The sequence below is a fragment of the Eptatretus burgeri genome, chromosome 15, assembly GCF_056783735.1.
Source record: "Eptatretus burgeri isolate ZD-2024b chromosome 15, Ebu_testis_v1, whole genome shotgun sequence".
Classification (NCBI taxonomy): domain Eukaryota; kingdom Metazoa; phylum Chordata; class Myxini; order Myxiniformes; family Myxinidae; genus Eptatretus; species Eptatretus burgeri.
In genome coordinates, this window is record NC_140975.1 from 23121397 (window position 1) to 23136396 (window position 15000).

At 31.6% G+C, this 15000-nt stretch overlaps 1 protein-coding gene across 1 annotated transcript in view; it reads left to right on the plus strand.

The window, feature by feature from the left end:
* LOC147011735 (solute carrier family 22 member 6-B-like) overlaps positions 1-15000 on the plus strand; it is a 65413-nt gene that overhangs the window by 31807 nt on the left and 18606 nt on the right. The window lies entirely within an intron of this gene.

Consider the following 15000-nt stretch of genomic DNA (forward strand, 5'->3'; position numbering starts at 1 on the left):
GATTTGTTCATTCTCAAATTCCTTCAATAGTTTAATTTTCTTTGCACAATAATCCCCATCTAAAATATTGAAAAACAAAACATTTGAATCTTTATATTTTTTAAGATACCCCTTTTTGCTATTACGAAATGATAAACTTCTCTTAATGCTCTTGTTTGACCACCTCCTGAGCCACATATCATTTTGAGATTATAGTAAATTGTTTTTTCATTGTTCAATTGATAACCATCAAAGTTTTCAGTCCATTCAAGGATATTCGTTTTTTCTTTACATCCTCTAACTTACCACTTTTTAAATTGATTCGCTTATTTGTTTTATTTACCTTTGTTTTAGTTATTTTTTCAATAAGACTTATTTGATATTTTTCACATTCATTATGTTTTCCATTTATATACCAAGACTGCGATTTTCTCCACTCTTTAGTTTGATTAATACTTGGTTTGACCATTTATATATTGCAAAAAACGCGACGGTAGCCCTTAAAAAACCCTAACCCATCTTCCCATCGTTAAAACACAATCTATTCTATTCACTCTATCATACAATATCCATATGGAACACAATCTATTCCATTATCTAAAATAAATCTCTTATCATCAAAGGCTCCTAATGCCTTTTTATTTACTTCTTCACTATATATGTTATGTTTATAACTTCTCATTGTATTCATTTTCCTATATTCTTCTTCCTTCTTTATCAAACAATTATAATAATTTCTAAAAGTTATTGATTTCTTTATTACATATTTCTTTATTCCCTTTAACCTCTTATCAATCTGATCACCATACTTATAAGCATATGCCTTTGCTCTCAATCCAATAAACTCACTCATTACTTTTCCACCAAACTCATCCTTAAACTTACCAATAACCTTTTCATTCTTTTTGCAAAATAACTCACTCTCTTGCTGAAATTACTTGTATCATATACTCCAATATTTTTCTTCATATCTTTATAAGCATCATCAGTTTTTATATCTCGGATAAAACTATCAGTGTCCATATACAACAATGAAACATTTTCACCATACTCTTTCTTTAAGTCATTATACAAATAATCATACATCAATATCTTTGATAAATCAAGAACTGCTATTCCAATATAAATTGGTTTATCCATTACAATACTTTCCTTTTTCATATGAATTGCAGAAAAGTTCTCTGAAAAAACCTCTTCTCTCTCAAAACTTGGTTTATTTATCAATTTCGAAGCTTCTTTCCAAGATGTTGCGAATCTAATGTTTTGCCTGTTTCTAATAGTCTTTCCAAATACAGCATTATTCATTAATTGATAAAAGTCCCCTTCAAATTTTACTTTTGTATTTGCTCTCATATCTGTATTGAATTGAATATACTTTTTCACCCAAGGACTTTGTTTAAATTTTAAAACTCTATGAATTTTAGCTACTCTCAATCCTTCTCTCAAAAACTGTTTTAAGCTTCTCTGATACAAAACATATCCCTCTTTATCATAGAATGTTGTTAATGACTTTTCTGTTGATTTGCCTTTAATATTAAAACTTTTATGATAATCACTGAACCATTCTTTCTTTGGGGTTTCTTTCTCACATGCAAAAGGAAGGTCTTTATGCTTATTATGAAGATCACTCGGGTACCTCAAATCAACTTCAAAATAATAACCTTCTTCTTCGTCATTCAATTCCTCTTGAGAAGAAATAACAATATTCATCAAAGCCTTTTCATAATCCTTTTCTTCCACCCACTCTAATTTACCATAAGGCAGAGATTGAGACATTGCCCATCCATACAAATTATTAGCATCAAAATACATCAAATAATTACTATCTTTTTCACTATCATAATTTGGACGATATTTATTATTTGCTTTAGCATATCTTTTTGAACATATTTGTGATATTCCACCTCTCTTGGACTTCTCAATCATCAAAAGCATATCAACATCACTGATTAAATCTATATCTTGTTTTGTCATTTTCAACATTGCACTCCAAGCTAAACCAGGAGCTGTGAAATAGTGGGCAGGATCTAATCCATAACAATTTTTATTATGACAGAGTGATCTGAAAGCTTCAAACACATCAGCAAACAATAAAACATCTGTTTTTAGATATAAATCATGATATTCTCCAAGGTTCTTTATCTTAAATATTTTCCATATTTCTTGTGCGTGTTTATATTCCTTATCACTTATCTCTTCTTCATAAAGGTTATTATAGAAACTTTCTTTTGAAGGAAGTTGTGTTTCTTTAAATCTCATAAATGAATCCATATAATCATAAGGATAAATTCCCTTACTTGTAAGAATTTTCTCTTTACTTTGAATTTCATTCCTCGTTTGAATTTCCTCTCTCATGAGAATTCCTTCTTTAATCAGAATTTCATCTTTAATCAGAATTTCCTCTTTAGTTAGAATTTCATTCATTGTTCGAATTTTCTTTATAATTAGAATTTCATCTTCAGTTAGAATTTCTTCATTAATTTCCTCATTAATTAGAGTTTCCTCTTTACTTTGAATTCTCTCTTTAATCTGAATTTCCTCTTTAGTGAGAATTTCCTCTTTTGGAAAGATTGAATTAAGATTTGGAAAAGAGTCCGTGGAGCTTAGATTTGATGCGAGGTAGGCTGGTGGTGTTCCCATAAACTTGTAAGAATCTAGAAACCTAATACGAGTTAAAGGTTTTGTGAATATCATTTTTGTAAATGAAATATACTTTTGACTTGTGTTTGTTATGGCAGAAATATTCCCTGGTGTTTTTGAAAGTTCATTTATAAATACATGTGTATCATAGTTGGCGCTGTTGTGAAGAAAGACTGGAATAAAAGAAGGTAATTTATAATTAAGATTACAACAGGAATGAGCGGGACCTCTATATTTACCAGTAAGATGACAATGATCCCTAACTTTAGACTCCTTAATTTCCCCCTCACAAATATGACAGATATTGTTCTTTTGAAATTCTAATTTTTCTTCTTTAGTTAATTTCATCGGTTCATTTGTTTCTTTCATTAATTTAGTGAGTCTTATACAATCCTTTTCTAATCGTTTTACAAACTCTTGTGAAGCTTTTTTTCCACTATAATGTTCAAGTTTGTTATACTTTTCTCCAACAGATGATTTGATATAATAACAGAAACCACAAGGAATATGTTTTTGATATTTATTTGTATATGATTCTTTTGGATTAGGAGAAGCAGTATTTATCTTTTTAAGGATACATTCAAAATCAGCGTATATCACAAATGGGTGCATGATAGATTTATTATAATCTTCAAAAGAAATCTTTTCACCAGGTTTAGGCATTGTAATTACAGCTGAATTATGATTACTACAATATTTTGAATGTTGTTCTAATCGTTCTTTTGTATGAAATGAATTAAGACATCGCTTACAAGGATATATTTTGTTTGCTGTTCTGAATACCTGAGAAGAGATTAATCTTGATAAATTATTGATGTATGTGTAATGTGAATTATTTCCAACACTAAAATATAAAAGATCAATGTGTGTTTCTTCATTTTTCTAGTTGTTTGAAATTTTTAATATTTGAACTTTGTTTGTATCCGTTAATCCATATACATTAATAGAAAGATTATTCTTTTTCTCAAATTTAGGAATATCTGTTAGTGGCATTGGGAATTTAAAATCTTTAATGTCCAAGGTATTCTCATATTTCATATATTGTTTTACTCTTTCTGAATTACATTTTGGTGGATGAAAGTGAGCAAGAACAGACCAGAGAAAACATTTATTATCATTGTTCTTAATATTAACAACTGCCTTCTTTACTTTTATTTCTTTTGGTAATTCAATATAAGAAGAAGCTTTAAGAGAGTTTGATTTTAGAATGTGTATATCTAAAAAAATGATTTTTTTTAATATTGAATCCACTTCCTACCACTGTATTATCAACATCCTCCTCTTGTTTTGATAGTTCGTCATAAACCCCACTATTCAAAAAATCTTGAAATGATGTTATAAAATGAAGATCTGTTCTCATATAAGGAGTTTGTTCTTCATCTTGTCTTTTCATATTCATTTTCACTCCCATATAAAACTTTAAAGTTTTCATTTCTTTTAATGTCTTTTTAATAACTTTTTCAACATCACGTTTCACTATTTCAATTGATTCAGCTATTGATGATGGACCGGGTTCTCCAAATTGAAAAATCCATATTTTTACATGCCCTTTAAAAGCCCCATCAGTGTTTTCAATATAATAGTCTCCCTTTATTTTAAACTCATTTTTCTTGTGTTTTTGTGATTGAAGATGTCTATTATAACTCCTCTTCAAAACATCCTTTGAGCAGATATCACAATGTTTTCTTTCCAACTCAAGAGAAGATATTTTATGAAATAGATTAAATGTGTGTTTGTTGGTTCGGAGGTGTTTTCTATAATGTTTATATTTGTGATTACAAACATCGCAGTATGTTGTATTCACCATATTTATATAATAAATCTTTGCTTAAACTAAAATTTTCTTGATGAAAATTTCGTTTATTTTACAGGTGAATCTGTGCTTAAAACCATTTAATCCTCCAACTTTTTCACTTAATAAATACAATGTTTCAAGACACAAAAGACAAGTTTCAATCAATCTCTTCATTTGTTAAAGATACTGAGAAATATGTCAAGGATGTAAAATTGAACAAAGATAAATATAACAACTATTGGATAAAAACAATTATGGTAAATAATATGAGTTCTTCAATTTCCTTCAGTGGAAGGGCTTTTACTATACCTAGAAGAACATCAATTAAAGTATCTCTAACAAAAGTTTCTCCTCTCCTTCTGGTAATATATTCAAAACGAGAAAAAGCAATGAAACAAGAAAAAGTATCAAAAAACAAAAACCTCATGGATGAAGCTTTAGAAAGAAAAGATAAGACCATCTGTAATATCCAAGGAGAAATTTGTATTTTTTTCAACAACCCTAAAGATGTAAATCCTGATGAAATAAAGGATGTAAATATATCAGGTGAAATGACATTTCGTTCAATAGTAGTTAACGATCATTTTAAAATCACCTTTAATATAAAAAATGTTGTCGTTGAATCTGGTAATGAAAAAAAGTATATCGATATCGATGGTAATATTATTAAATATGAGTCAATATACAACTGAAAGTATAGTTGAATTTCAGTTTAAGTGAAGTTTTACTTTATAAATATGCTAGACTTTCCTGATTCTCCATATGACAAATTTGAGAATTGTCCTGCATGTGAAAGACGGGGATTAAACACAGAGTCAAAAGCCTATAAACAATGTATATTCTGTGATTATCTTCTAATTAATGATAATAAAAAATATAAAAAGGAAAATAATTCTTTTAGATTTACACCAAAAATGAATTAGTTTACAAGATTGATTCGAGAAATGAATGTAAAGTATGAGGGTGATAACACACCTTTCCTTACAAGGGAAGAAACTGAACGTATAAGAGAAATGTTCAAAGGATTGTTGTTATATATTATTCATGGATGTAATTTTCAGGGAAATATCAACACAAGATATTGTATAAATAAAATAATGGATTATCTTGAAATTAAACCTGAACTTAGGATAAAATATAGAGTTTCTAAAAAAGCCAATAATAATTTAAATCACCTGTTTTCCAAATATATAAATGAATGATTTTTTACCCATTTGGGAAAATAAGATAAAATTTAACAACCATAAAAATCTCCCAAATTCATTAAGATGTCTCATAGTTGGTTCAAGTGGATGTGGAAAAACCTGCTTACTTTTAAAGATGCTCCTCACTCCCAACTTTTTAGATTATGATAATTTAATAATTTTCACAAAGTCGAGTTTTCAACCAGAATATCAACTACTCTCACAAGGTTTTAATGCTGGTCTTCAAAAAGAAGATATAATCGGTTTATTTAAACGTCAAAAAAACCTAAATGATTACAACATTGAAGATATAATTCAACTATTTTGTGATACACAGAGATGTAAAAAGAAATCAAATCCTATAACTTGTATTCTTAGTGATAATACGGATGATATACCGTCTCCCCAAGATTTGGATAAATCAAAAAAGAACCTCGTTATCTTTGATGATTGTGTTAATGAGAGAAACCAAACGGTAATGGACAGCTACTACACAAAAGGGAGACATTCTTCTTGTAATTGTATTTATCTTAGTCAATCGTACTTTCAACTTCCTCGTCGTTCCATCAGAAACAATGCTAATACTTTTATTTTATTCAAGTTAAATTCAATAGATATCAATAATTTTTGGAGAGATAATTGTTCTACATTATGTAGTAAAAAGAAATTTGAGGATTACATGAAGCACACGACTGAAAAATATAAATATATTGTTGTGAAACAAGATGAGATATTAAGGGATATATTTTTTGTTTTATAAACAATTACATATATAAATGACAACTATTATTATAAATCTTGTGGGTAAATCTGCTTCTGGAAAAAAACTTTCATAAATCAAGGTTCTTGTGTAGTACAAATGAGAATATTGTAAATTTACTTGAAAAACACCCCGTGATACGCATTGTATCAACAACAACTAGAGCAATAAGACCTGGAGAAGTAAAAGGTGAAGATTATCACGATATTTCAGTGGAGGAACATATGAGATTGAGGAATGAAGGTCAAATATTTGAGGAGGTTTCTCTTGGTACAACAAAATATTCACATTGTAAGAGTGAGTTAAGGAAACTAAAATATGGTGGTCTTGGGATATTAGAAACTAATCCAGAAGGAACGAGACAAATTATTAAACATCTGAGCGGAGTGAAGATTTTATCATTCGGTTTTGATGTTGATGAAGAAACTCAACGCAAACGTATGAAAAGCAGAGATGCAAGTATTCGTGAAGAAGAAATTACAACTCGCATTAATGTTAATAAAGAATTTGATGAAATATTTAAAGAAAAGGATTTATTTGAACACATCTACTTGAATGATGAAGAAAAGGAAAATTTCCCTGTTCATTAAATGATTCATTTCATTAAATGAATTTCATTAATTCATTTCATTAATGAAAACAATTCATTAAATGATATTTTACAATAAATAAATGGATGCAAAAGAAAGAGCAAGAAGATTTAAGGAACATCAAGAGTTGGTTTCAAAAGTTGTAAAACAGCAGGAAGACATAAAGAAGAAACGCAGACAGAAACTAACGGGCGAAGAAGCATTTGAAAGAAAACAAGAGAAATTTTTTAAACCACTTTTAAAAACTTCCCAAGAAAAAATGAAAGATGTTTCCACAGTTCCCACAGGAGAATATACTCCTAAAAAACTTCAAATGTTAAAAGATGTTGATCAAATGACGGAGGAAGAATTAGAGCATTTAGGAGAATTAAAGGTATATGATGATGAAGGTTTATTTCAACAACTGGAAGAGATTAATCGACCCCCTGATTATATTGTGAATGCTCTTCAAAACAATGAATATTCAGCGGATTCAAAAACCAAAGCAGAACTCATTCCAACAGAACAACCAACAATATTTCATCTTGTTCAAGAAAAGGTATTGATATTTAATGATGAATTAAGGTTCTTGGGTTCTGCTCAACCCCCTGTTAAACTAACTCCGAGATTAATGTTTCTTCTCACAAAAGATGGAAGACAAGGTTCAACTGTGAGGGATGAATCAAAGTATATTGATAAACCATTGGATATGAAAAATAATGATGATAGAGTATATATTGATCTGCTGAACACTCTAAATTATAGGGTTAGTATTTCTAGTAAAAGTAGGAAAAATGAGGAGAAACACATTATTCAGGCTTTAAGTATCCTTGGTTCAGGTATTAGTTTTCTTCCAAATGACCCATCACAATTAGTTAATAGACTGTTATTGTTGTTAGGTAGTAAGAAGGCTGGAAATAACAATTGTTTTAATGAAGCATCAGCCATTTTAGACCAGTTGATGAACATGAAAATAATTAATAAAAATCAATATAAAGACATTTTATCTCATATTAAATAAGATGAGAAGCACAATCCTGAGTTTTAATTTCACAACAAGCGACCACACATCTTCATTCCCATACCCACTACAACTTGACCCAACAAAAGAATATGAGGAATCTTTATTGTCCATGGAAACTTATCATACCTTATTTAATATAACTGATAAAAATGACAAGTTTAGTTATAATCCCGGAAGTGGATACAAAACGATAACAGTCTCACCCGGAGCATATGAGATTTCTCAAATATCTTCCGAAATTGCTCATCTTATGAAAGAACAGGGTGATGAACCAAAAATATTGTTATAAACATTCAAAAACAAACTTCAAAATCAACGATTAAAGTTAAAAATAACTACAAGGTTGATTTCACAATTGATAATTCATTTAGAGAGTTATTGGGTTTCTCCTCAAAAAAGATTGAAACTAATGGGACGTTTTACAGTGATAATGTCATTCAAATATCCTCAGGAATAAATTCGGTGTTAATTCACTGTGATTTGATTGATGGTGCTTATAATGATGGAAAAAAAACAAATGCAATATTTTCATTCAGCGCATACTCAACCCCAATTGGTTATAAATTCAATATGGAACCCAAAAATTTGGTTTATCTCCCTGTGTCAGGAAAAACCATACACAGAGTAAATTTTAGGATAACCGACCAAGATAATCGTATGATTTCTTTTCATGGAGAAGTTATATCCATCAGAATTCACCTACGTGAAGTTTTCCAATAAATAAATACGATGGTTATTGTGAAGAAACACGAGTTGGGAAAATATAAAATAATTACAGGGAATGGGATGTTCCTTTCCCCATACTACAGGGTGAAGGTATGTATCTTGGTAGAGGATACTATAAACCTAAGAGACAAAGGGGTGTTGGACATCAATTTAGAGGAGATGGGATAATTGATACTCTCATGGGTATTGGTTCAACTATTCTAAAACATAAAGATCTAATTGGTTCAACTGCTTCTGCTGTGGGAAATGTAGCAGGTGCTGTAAAGAGCATAAAAGATGCCCAGAAGGAATCTCATAAATTACAAGCAATAAAAGAAATTAAGAAAGGCAAAACTCAGTTGTCCCCCCAAGAACGACAGAAAATAATTCGAATACTTGGATCAGGGTTTCAAAAGTTTTAACATCTTTTTTCCTAAATAAATACAAGTATGGAAGCAATTGATAGTATCTATGATTTGGATGATACTACTATTATCTCAAACTCCACTAAAAAAGAAGATTACTTCAAGGTAAATTCAATAACTGGAACAGACTGGAATACGAATGGTACAAAAAGTTTTGAAATAAATAATCAACAAACCTATTTGAATCTATCCGAAAGTTTCTTGTTGTGTAAATTTAAATTCACTAAGGCTGCGACTAACACAAATGCTACACTTGTAAATGATTTCTTTGGAAAATGTTTGATAGTGTGCGTTTGTATATTGGAACACAAGAAGTTGAAGCGGTTGATTATGTCTCTGCTGTATCTGAAATGATGAAATTTACACTCTATACATTCAGTGATAGAATGGGAAAGGGGTCTGTCGAAGGTTTTATTCCTGATATGTCAACGGGAACAAACATAGACCCTGGATATACTCAAAGGAAAGGAATGTATAATGATGATACAAAAGCAGAAAATAGTTTTACTGTGGCAGTTCCTCTTAAAGGTATATTTGGATTTTGTGATCATGATAAAGTTCTGTATGGTCTTAAAATTAGATTTCAACTACAAAGGAATGATAATGAAAATAGATTGCTTTTTGGTGTTGTTAGTGCTTTTGGTGAACAGAATAAATTTGTAATTGAGGAGATGAGTTGGTATATCAGTGAATATACTCCTAATCTTAAAACAGAAGAGATGTTGAATCGAAGACTGAACTCAAAGAAACCACTCAGTGTATCATACCTCAAAAGAAGATTTCAACACGTTAAACTCAACCAAACGACTTACACGTGGAATTTGGGTGTTCTGGAAGGAAAGCCACGATATCTGTGGATCATTTTTTAAAAGCCAGATGGTGATACTGCGACTGATAAGAATAATGCATTGAGTGATAATGCTAAGGTGAAACAACTTCGCGTTTCTCTAGATGGAACATTTTATCCACGAGATAGATTGGAAATTAATTGGGAAAAAAATGATTTTGCTGAAGCATACAAGTCTTACCAAAAGGTGTGTGAAAGTAATGGAAATAAAGAACCTATTTTGGATATGACAGCATTTAAAAGTTTGTATACAATCTATGCGTTTGACCTGAGCGCTCAAAAGGAAACGATAAAGTCTAATCGAGTGGATACTTCCCTATACATTGAAAGAGGAGAGAGTGAAGAAGTTGATACATATTGTTTGCTTTTGGAAGAAACAGAATTACAGATTAATACAGATAATGGTGTGATGATTAGTCTCACATAATTTTTTGTTAAATAAATGAGTGGCAAAGTACCAACTGGGGTATATGTTAATCAAATCAATCTTCATAAACTATCATCTTGTGTTCAAAATCAAAAGCCTTGTACGATTAACATTAATACAATTCAGAGAAAAGGAGCAGTAAGAATTGATGTTTTGCTCACAAGAGAACAGGTTAAAATCTTGAATGACACTGGCTCACTTAAAATTAAAATGACAAAACCAATGTTGAAAAAATATTCAATAAGAGAGACGAGTGGAGGATTTCTCCCATTTCTAATTCCTTTATTTGCTGGTTTAAGTGCGGTTGGAGCATTGACGGGTGGTATTTCAACAGCGGTGAAAACTGCCAACGAAAGTAAGGCTCAACTCCAGGCTCAAAAAGAATTGGAAAGACATAACAAAGAGTTGGAGAAACAAATTAGTGGAAGTGGTGTAATTGTAGATTTTGCTGAAAAACTTGAAGGTCTGCCTGATAAAGCGAGATTGTTAGTTGGAGATATGCTTTCTTCTATAGCACAAGCAGGTGTAAAATTAACGAAAAGAGGTAATGGATGTGAAATATAAATCTTTCTAATAAATAAATGAGCATTGATGAGTGGTTTAAAGAATTTGGAAAGAATACAACATCAAATTTACAACTTGTCAAATATTGTAAGAAATTAAAAATTCATAATGTGGTTATTTGCATGAGAGATGAATTAACAAATGTGCCAAAACATACAAAGAATATTATTATGAACTTAGAAGATAATAATGGGAACGGTTCTCATTGGGTTTGTATTTTTAATAGTCAAGACAAATATTATTTTGATCGTTTTGGTCTTCCACCACCTGTTGAAGTCATAAAATTCTTACAGAATGGTGTTTCTCAAACATTTCAAGTCCAAGAATTAAATTCTAAGTGTTGTGGTCAATTATGTCTATATGTGTTATTTCAACTCAACAAAAATTAAAAATTTTATGATATTATTTTTATTCTAATATAAATGACTTATGTTGGTAAAGATGGTTCTATCTTTGGTGTATCTCAAGAATTGGATATTGATTTATCAAATTATTACACAAAAGCACAGGCTGAACGACATAAATATAATATAACCAAAAATATTAACATGAAAAATGCTTATAAATTAAAAAATTATCCAAGCCCGACTGACGCAAATGACTTGGTGAGATCAAGTGATTTATCACAATATATATCTTTAAATAAAACGGCCGTGTATTCCAAAGATACAGAAGTGTTGATATTATCTCCAGGTCATACAGAATTCACAGTTCGAATTAAAATAAATTTTTCTAAAGAAGGGCGTATCGTTTGTATGAGAATAGAACAATGGGGGTATGATATGAATGATTTAGGGTATAATTGGTCATTTAAAATTAACCTCGAAGACCTGGAACAATTAAATCAGTCTCGTAAGGAAGAATATTATCCACTTGGTATCGAGAATGAGTTTTGTGGGGCCACGATTAGTAAACAACAAATAAAATAATTTAATAAGGGTAAATATAATAATGGTTTTGCCCTTGTTTATATCATGAAAACAGAAAAAACAGGATTATATGTAATAAGTAAGGAAATACAAAATGATTTAACTATGGGAAGATGGGGAGGTGTTTCGTGCCATAATATTATTCCAACATATATTTCTAATACATAAATGACAGCAAGAAGGCTTCAAGAAAATTGTCATTTCTGTGTCCAAGCATACCTTCAAGAAAAGGGTATTCGGTATTTTAATAAATATGTTCTACAACATAAGGATGAGGTATTTTCAATAAAAGATTGGCATTATGCTGATGTTGATAAACCGACAACTTTAGATTTAATTAGAATGTCAAATAATGAAAAAATTATAAAGTTAAGAAAAGGTAAGGCTCTTTTAGAAATTCAAAAGAAATTTTATTGGTTTCCTGTTGTAAAAAAAATTATTTTGGATACAGGAATAACAAGAAATCCTGATGAATATATGTATGATATTCTATGGGGTGTAAGCGATTCAAGGATAATAAGGGATGAGGAAGGAGTTGAAGAAGAGAGGGAAGAGGAGGAAAAGGAGAAGAGAGAGAAGGAGGAGAGGGAGAAGAAAGAGAAGGAGGAAAAGGAGAAGAGAGAGAAGGAGGAGAGGGAGAAAAAAGAGGAGGAAAAAGAGAAGAGAGAGAAGAGAGAGGAGAGGGAGGAGAGAGAAGGAGAGGGAGGAAAAAGCGAGACAAAATAAATATCAAAATATGGAAACCAGTGAGATTAAAAAAAGATTGGTGGTATTACAGAAAATAACTCAACCCACCGAGAAGGAAAACAAAGAATTGACAAGTCTATTTACAATACTTTCGACAAGTATATTGACATCGACAAGATATTCATTTTAATTCAAGTTTTTCATTTTTATTTTTTTTCTTAAATAAATGGAGGAGAGAGTGAAGGCATTTCTAAGGATTCTTTATGTTTTAAAAATTAAGATTCAAATGTGCATGTTGGAAACTAAAAAGGTTTTTGCACTCTGCAGGAATTTTTCACATAAATAAATGAGTTATTGTCTCAAATGTAAAAAGAAAACTAATACTAAAAATATTTCATATATTAAAAGTAAAAATAACAGGGTTATACAAAAAGGTATATGTTCGGTGTGTGGTTCAAAAAAAAAATCAATTTATCTCCAAACACAAACGAGGAGGAGATATACAAAAGTTTTTATCAGGAAGTAAATTTACAACTACTGGAATACCAGGAGAATTACATCTTCCAGGGTATTCTTTCTGTGGTCCAGGCACAAACTTGGATAAAAGATTAGATGAGGCAGACAATCCTAAATCCTGGAGTAAACCCATCAATAGAGTTGATGAAGTGTGCATGAGACACGATATTGATTATGGGAATACCACAACGTTGGAAGAAAAGCATGAAGCCGATAGAGAAATGTTGTATAATTTGTCTCTGATACAAAATCCAACCTTGAGAGAAAAAGTTGATCGGTTCATTGTGAAGAAGATGATCAGTGCTAAATTGAAACTTGGACTTGGAAATTCAAAAAAACTTATCGGCTCTAATGATGTCATTAAGACTGAAGAGCAATTAGCTGATGAATTACATAAACCAATATTCACAAAGTTTCAGAGAAGGAAAGTTTATTCCAAGGAAGTTGATTATATCTGGTCTGCTGATTTGATTGAACTCAATAATGATAAGGGGTACAAGTATGCTTTAACCGTTATTGATTTGAGGAGTAGATACGCATGGGTTGTACCATTAAAAAACAAAACAGGTAATACTCTTGTGTTAGCCTTTCAACAGATATTTAATAAAAGTAAGAGAAAACCTAAAAAATTGTGGACTGATGAGGGTAGAGAGTTTTATAACAAGACATTTATGAATTTTCTAAAAAATAACAGTATTACATTATACAGTACCTTTAATGAAGGGAACGCAGTTGTTGTTGAACGTTTTAATCGTACCTTAAAAGAGAGACTATATAAAAAATTCACACAACTCGGTTCACAACAATGGTCATCTTTTATTCAGGATATTGTGGATAAGTATAATGACACGATTCACACGTCAACAAATATGAAACCATTAGAAACATTTACAAAATTAAAATATGAAAAAGAGATTAATGTCAGAAAACCTAAGTTCAAAGTTGGTGATATCGTAAGAATATATAGGTGGAAATCTCATTTTGAAAAGGGTTTTACTAAACGATGGACGAAAGAACTTTTTAAAATTGTTGATGTAATAGATACGGTTCCTTGGACTTAGAAGATATATGATTTGGAAGGGGAAGAGATTTTAGGTTCATTTTATTCACAGGAATTACAAAAGACAAAGATAAATTGAAATTTTTTGACTCCGCCCCTTTTTGACTCTGCCCACACAAAACCCACCCACATAAACCCCACCCCACACAAGCTCCACACAAACCCCACCCAACACAAACCCCACACAAACCCCACACAAACCCCCCACACAAACCCCACCCAACACAAACCCCACACAAACCCCACACAAACCCCCCACACAAAAACTCCACACACACAAACCCCTCACAAGCTCCACCCCACACAAACCCCACACAAACCCCACACAAACCCCTCACAAGCTCCACACAAAAACTCCACACACACAAACCCCTCACAAGCTCCACACAAAAACTCCACCCCACACAAACCCCACACAAACCCCACACAAACCCCCCACAAGCTCCACACAAAAACTCCACACACACAAACCCCTCACAAGCTCCACACAAAAACTCCACCCCACACAAACCCCACACAACACCCCCACGAGCGCCACACAAAAACTCAACCCCACACAAACCCCACACAAACCCCTCACAAGCTCCACACACAAACCCCACACAAGCTCCACCCATATTCATCATATTCACATAATTAGTGATTAGTTAATTAGTTCCCCACACACAACATGTTTATTTAATTAAAAAATTATCCACCCATCCACACAAGCTCCACCCATCCATTTATCCACACAAACCTCATCCACATTCACCCCTCCCACATAAACCCCACCGAAGCCCCGCCCACATAAACCCTGCCCACATAAACCCCTCCCACACAAGCCCCGCCCACACAAGCCCCACCCACATAAACGCCCTCCCACAAGCCCCGCCCACACACGCCCCGC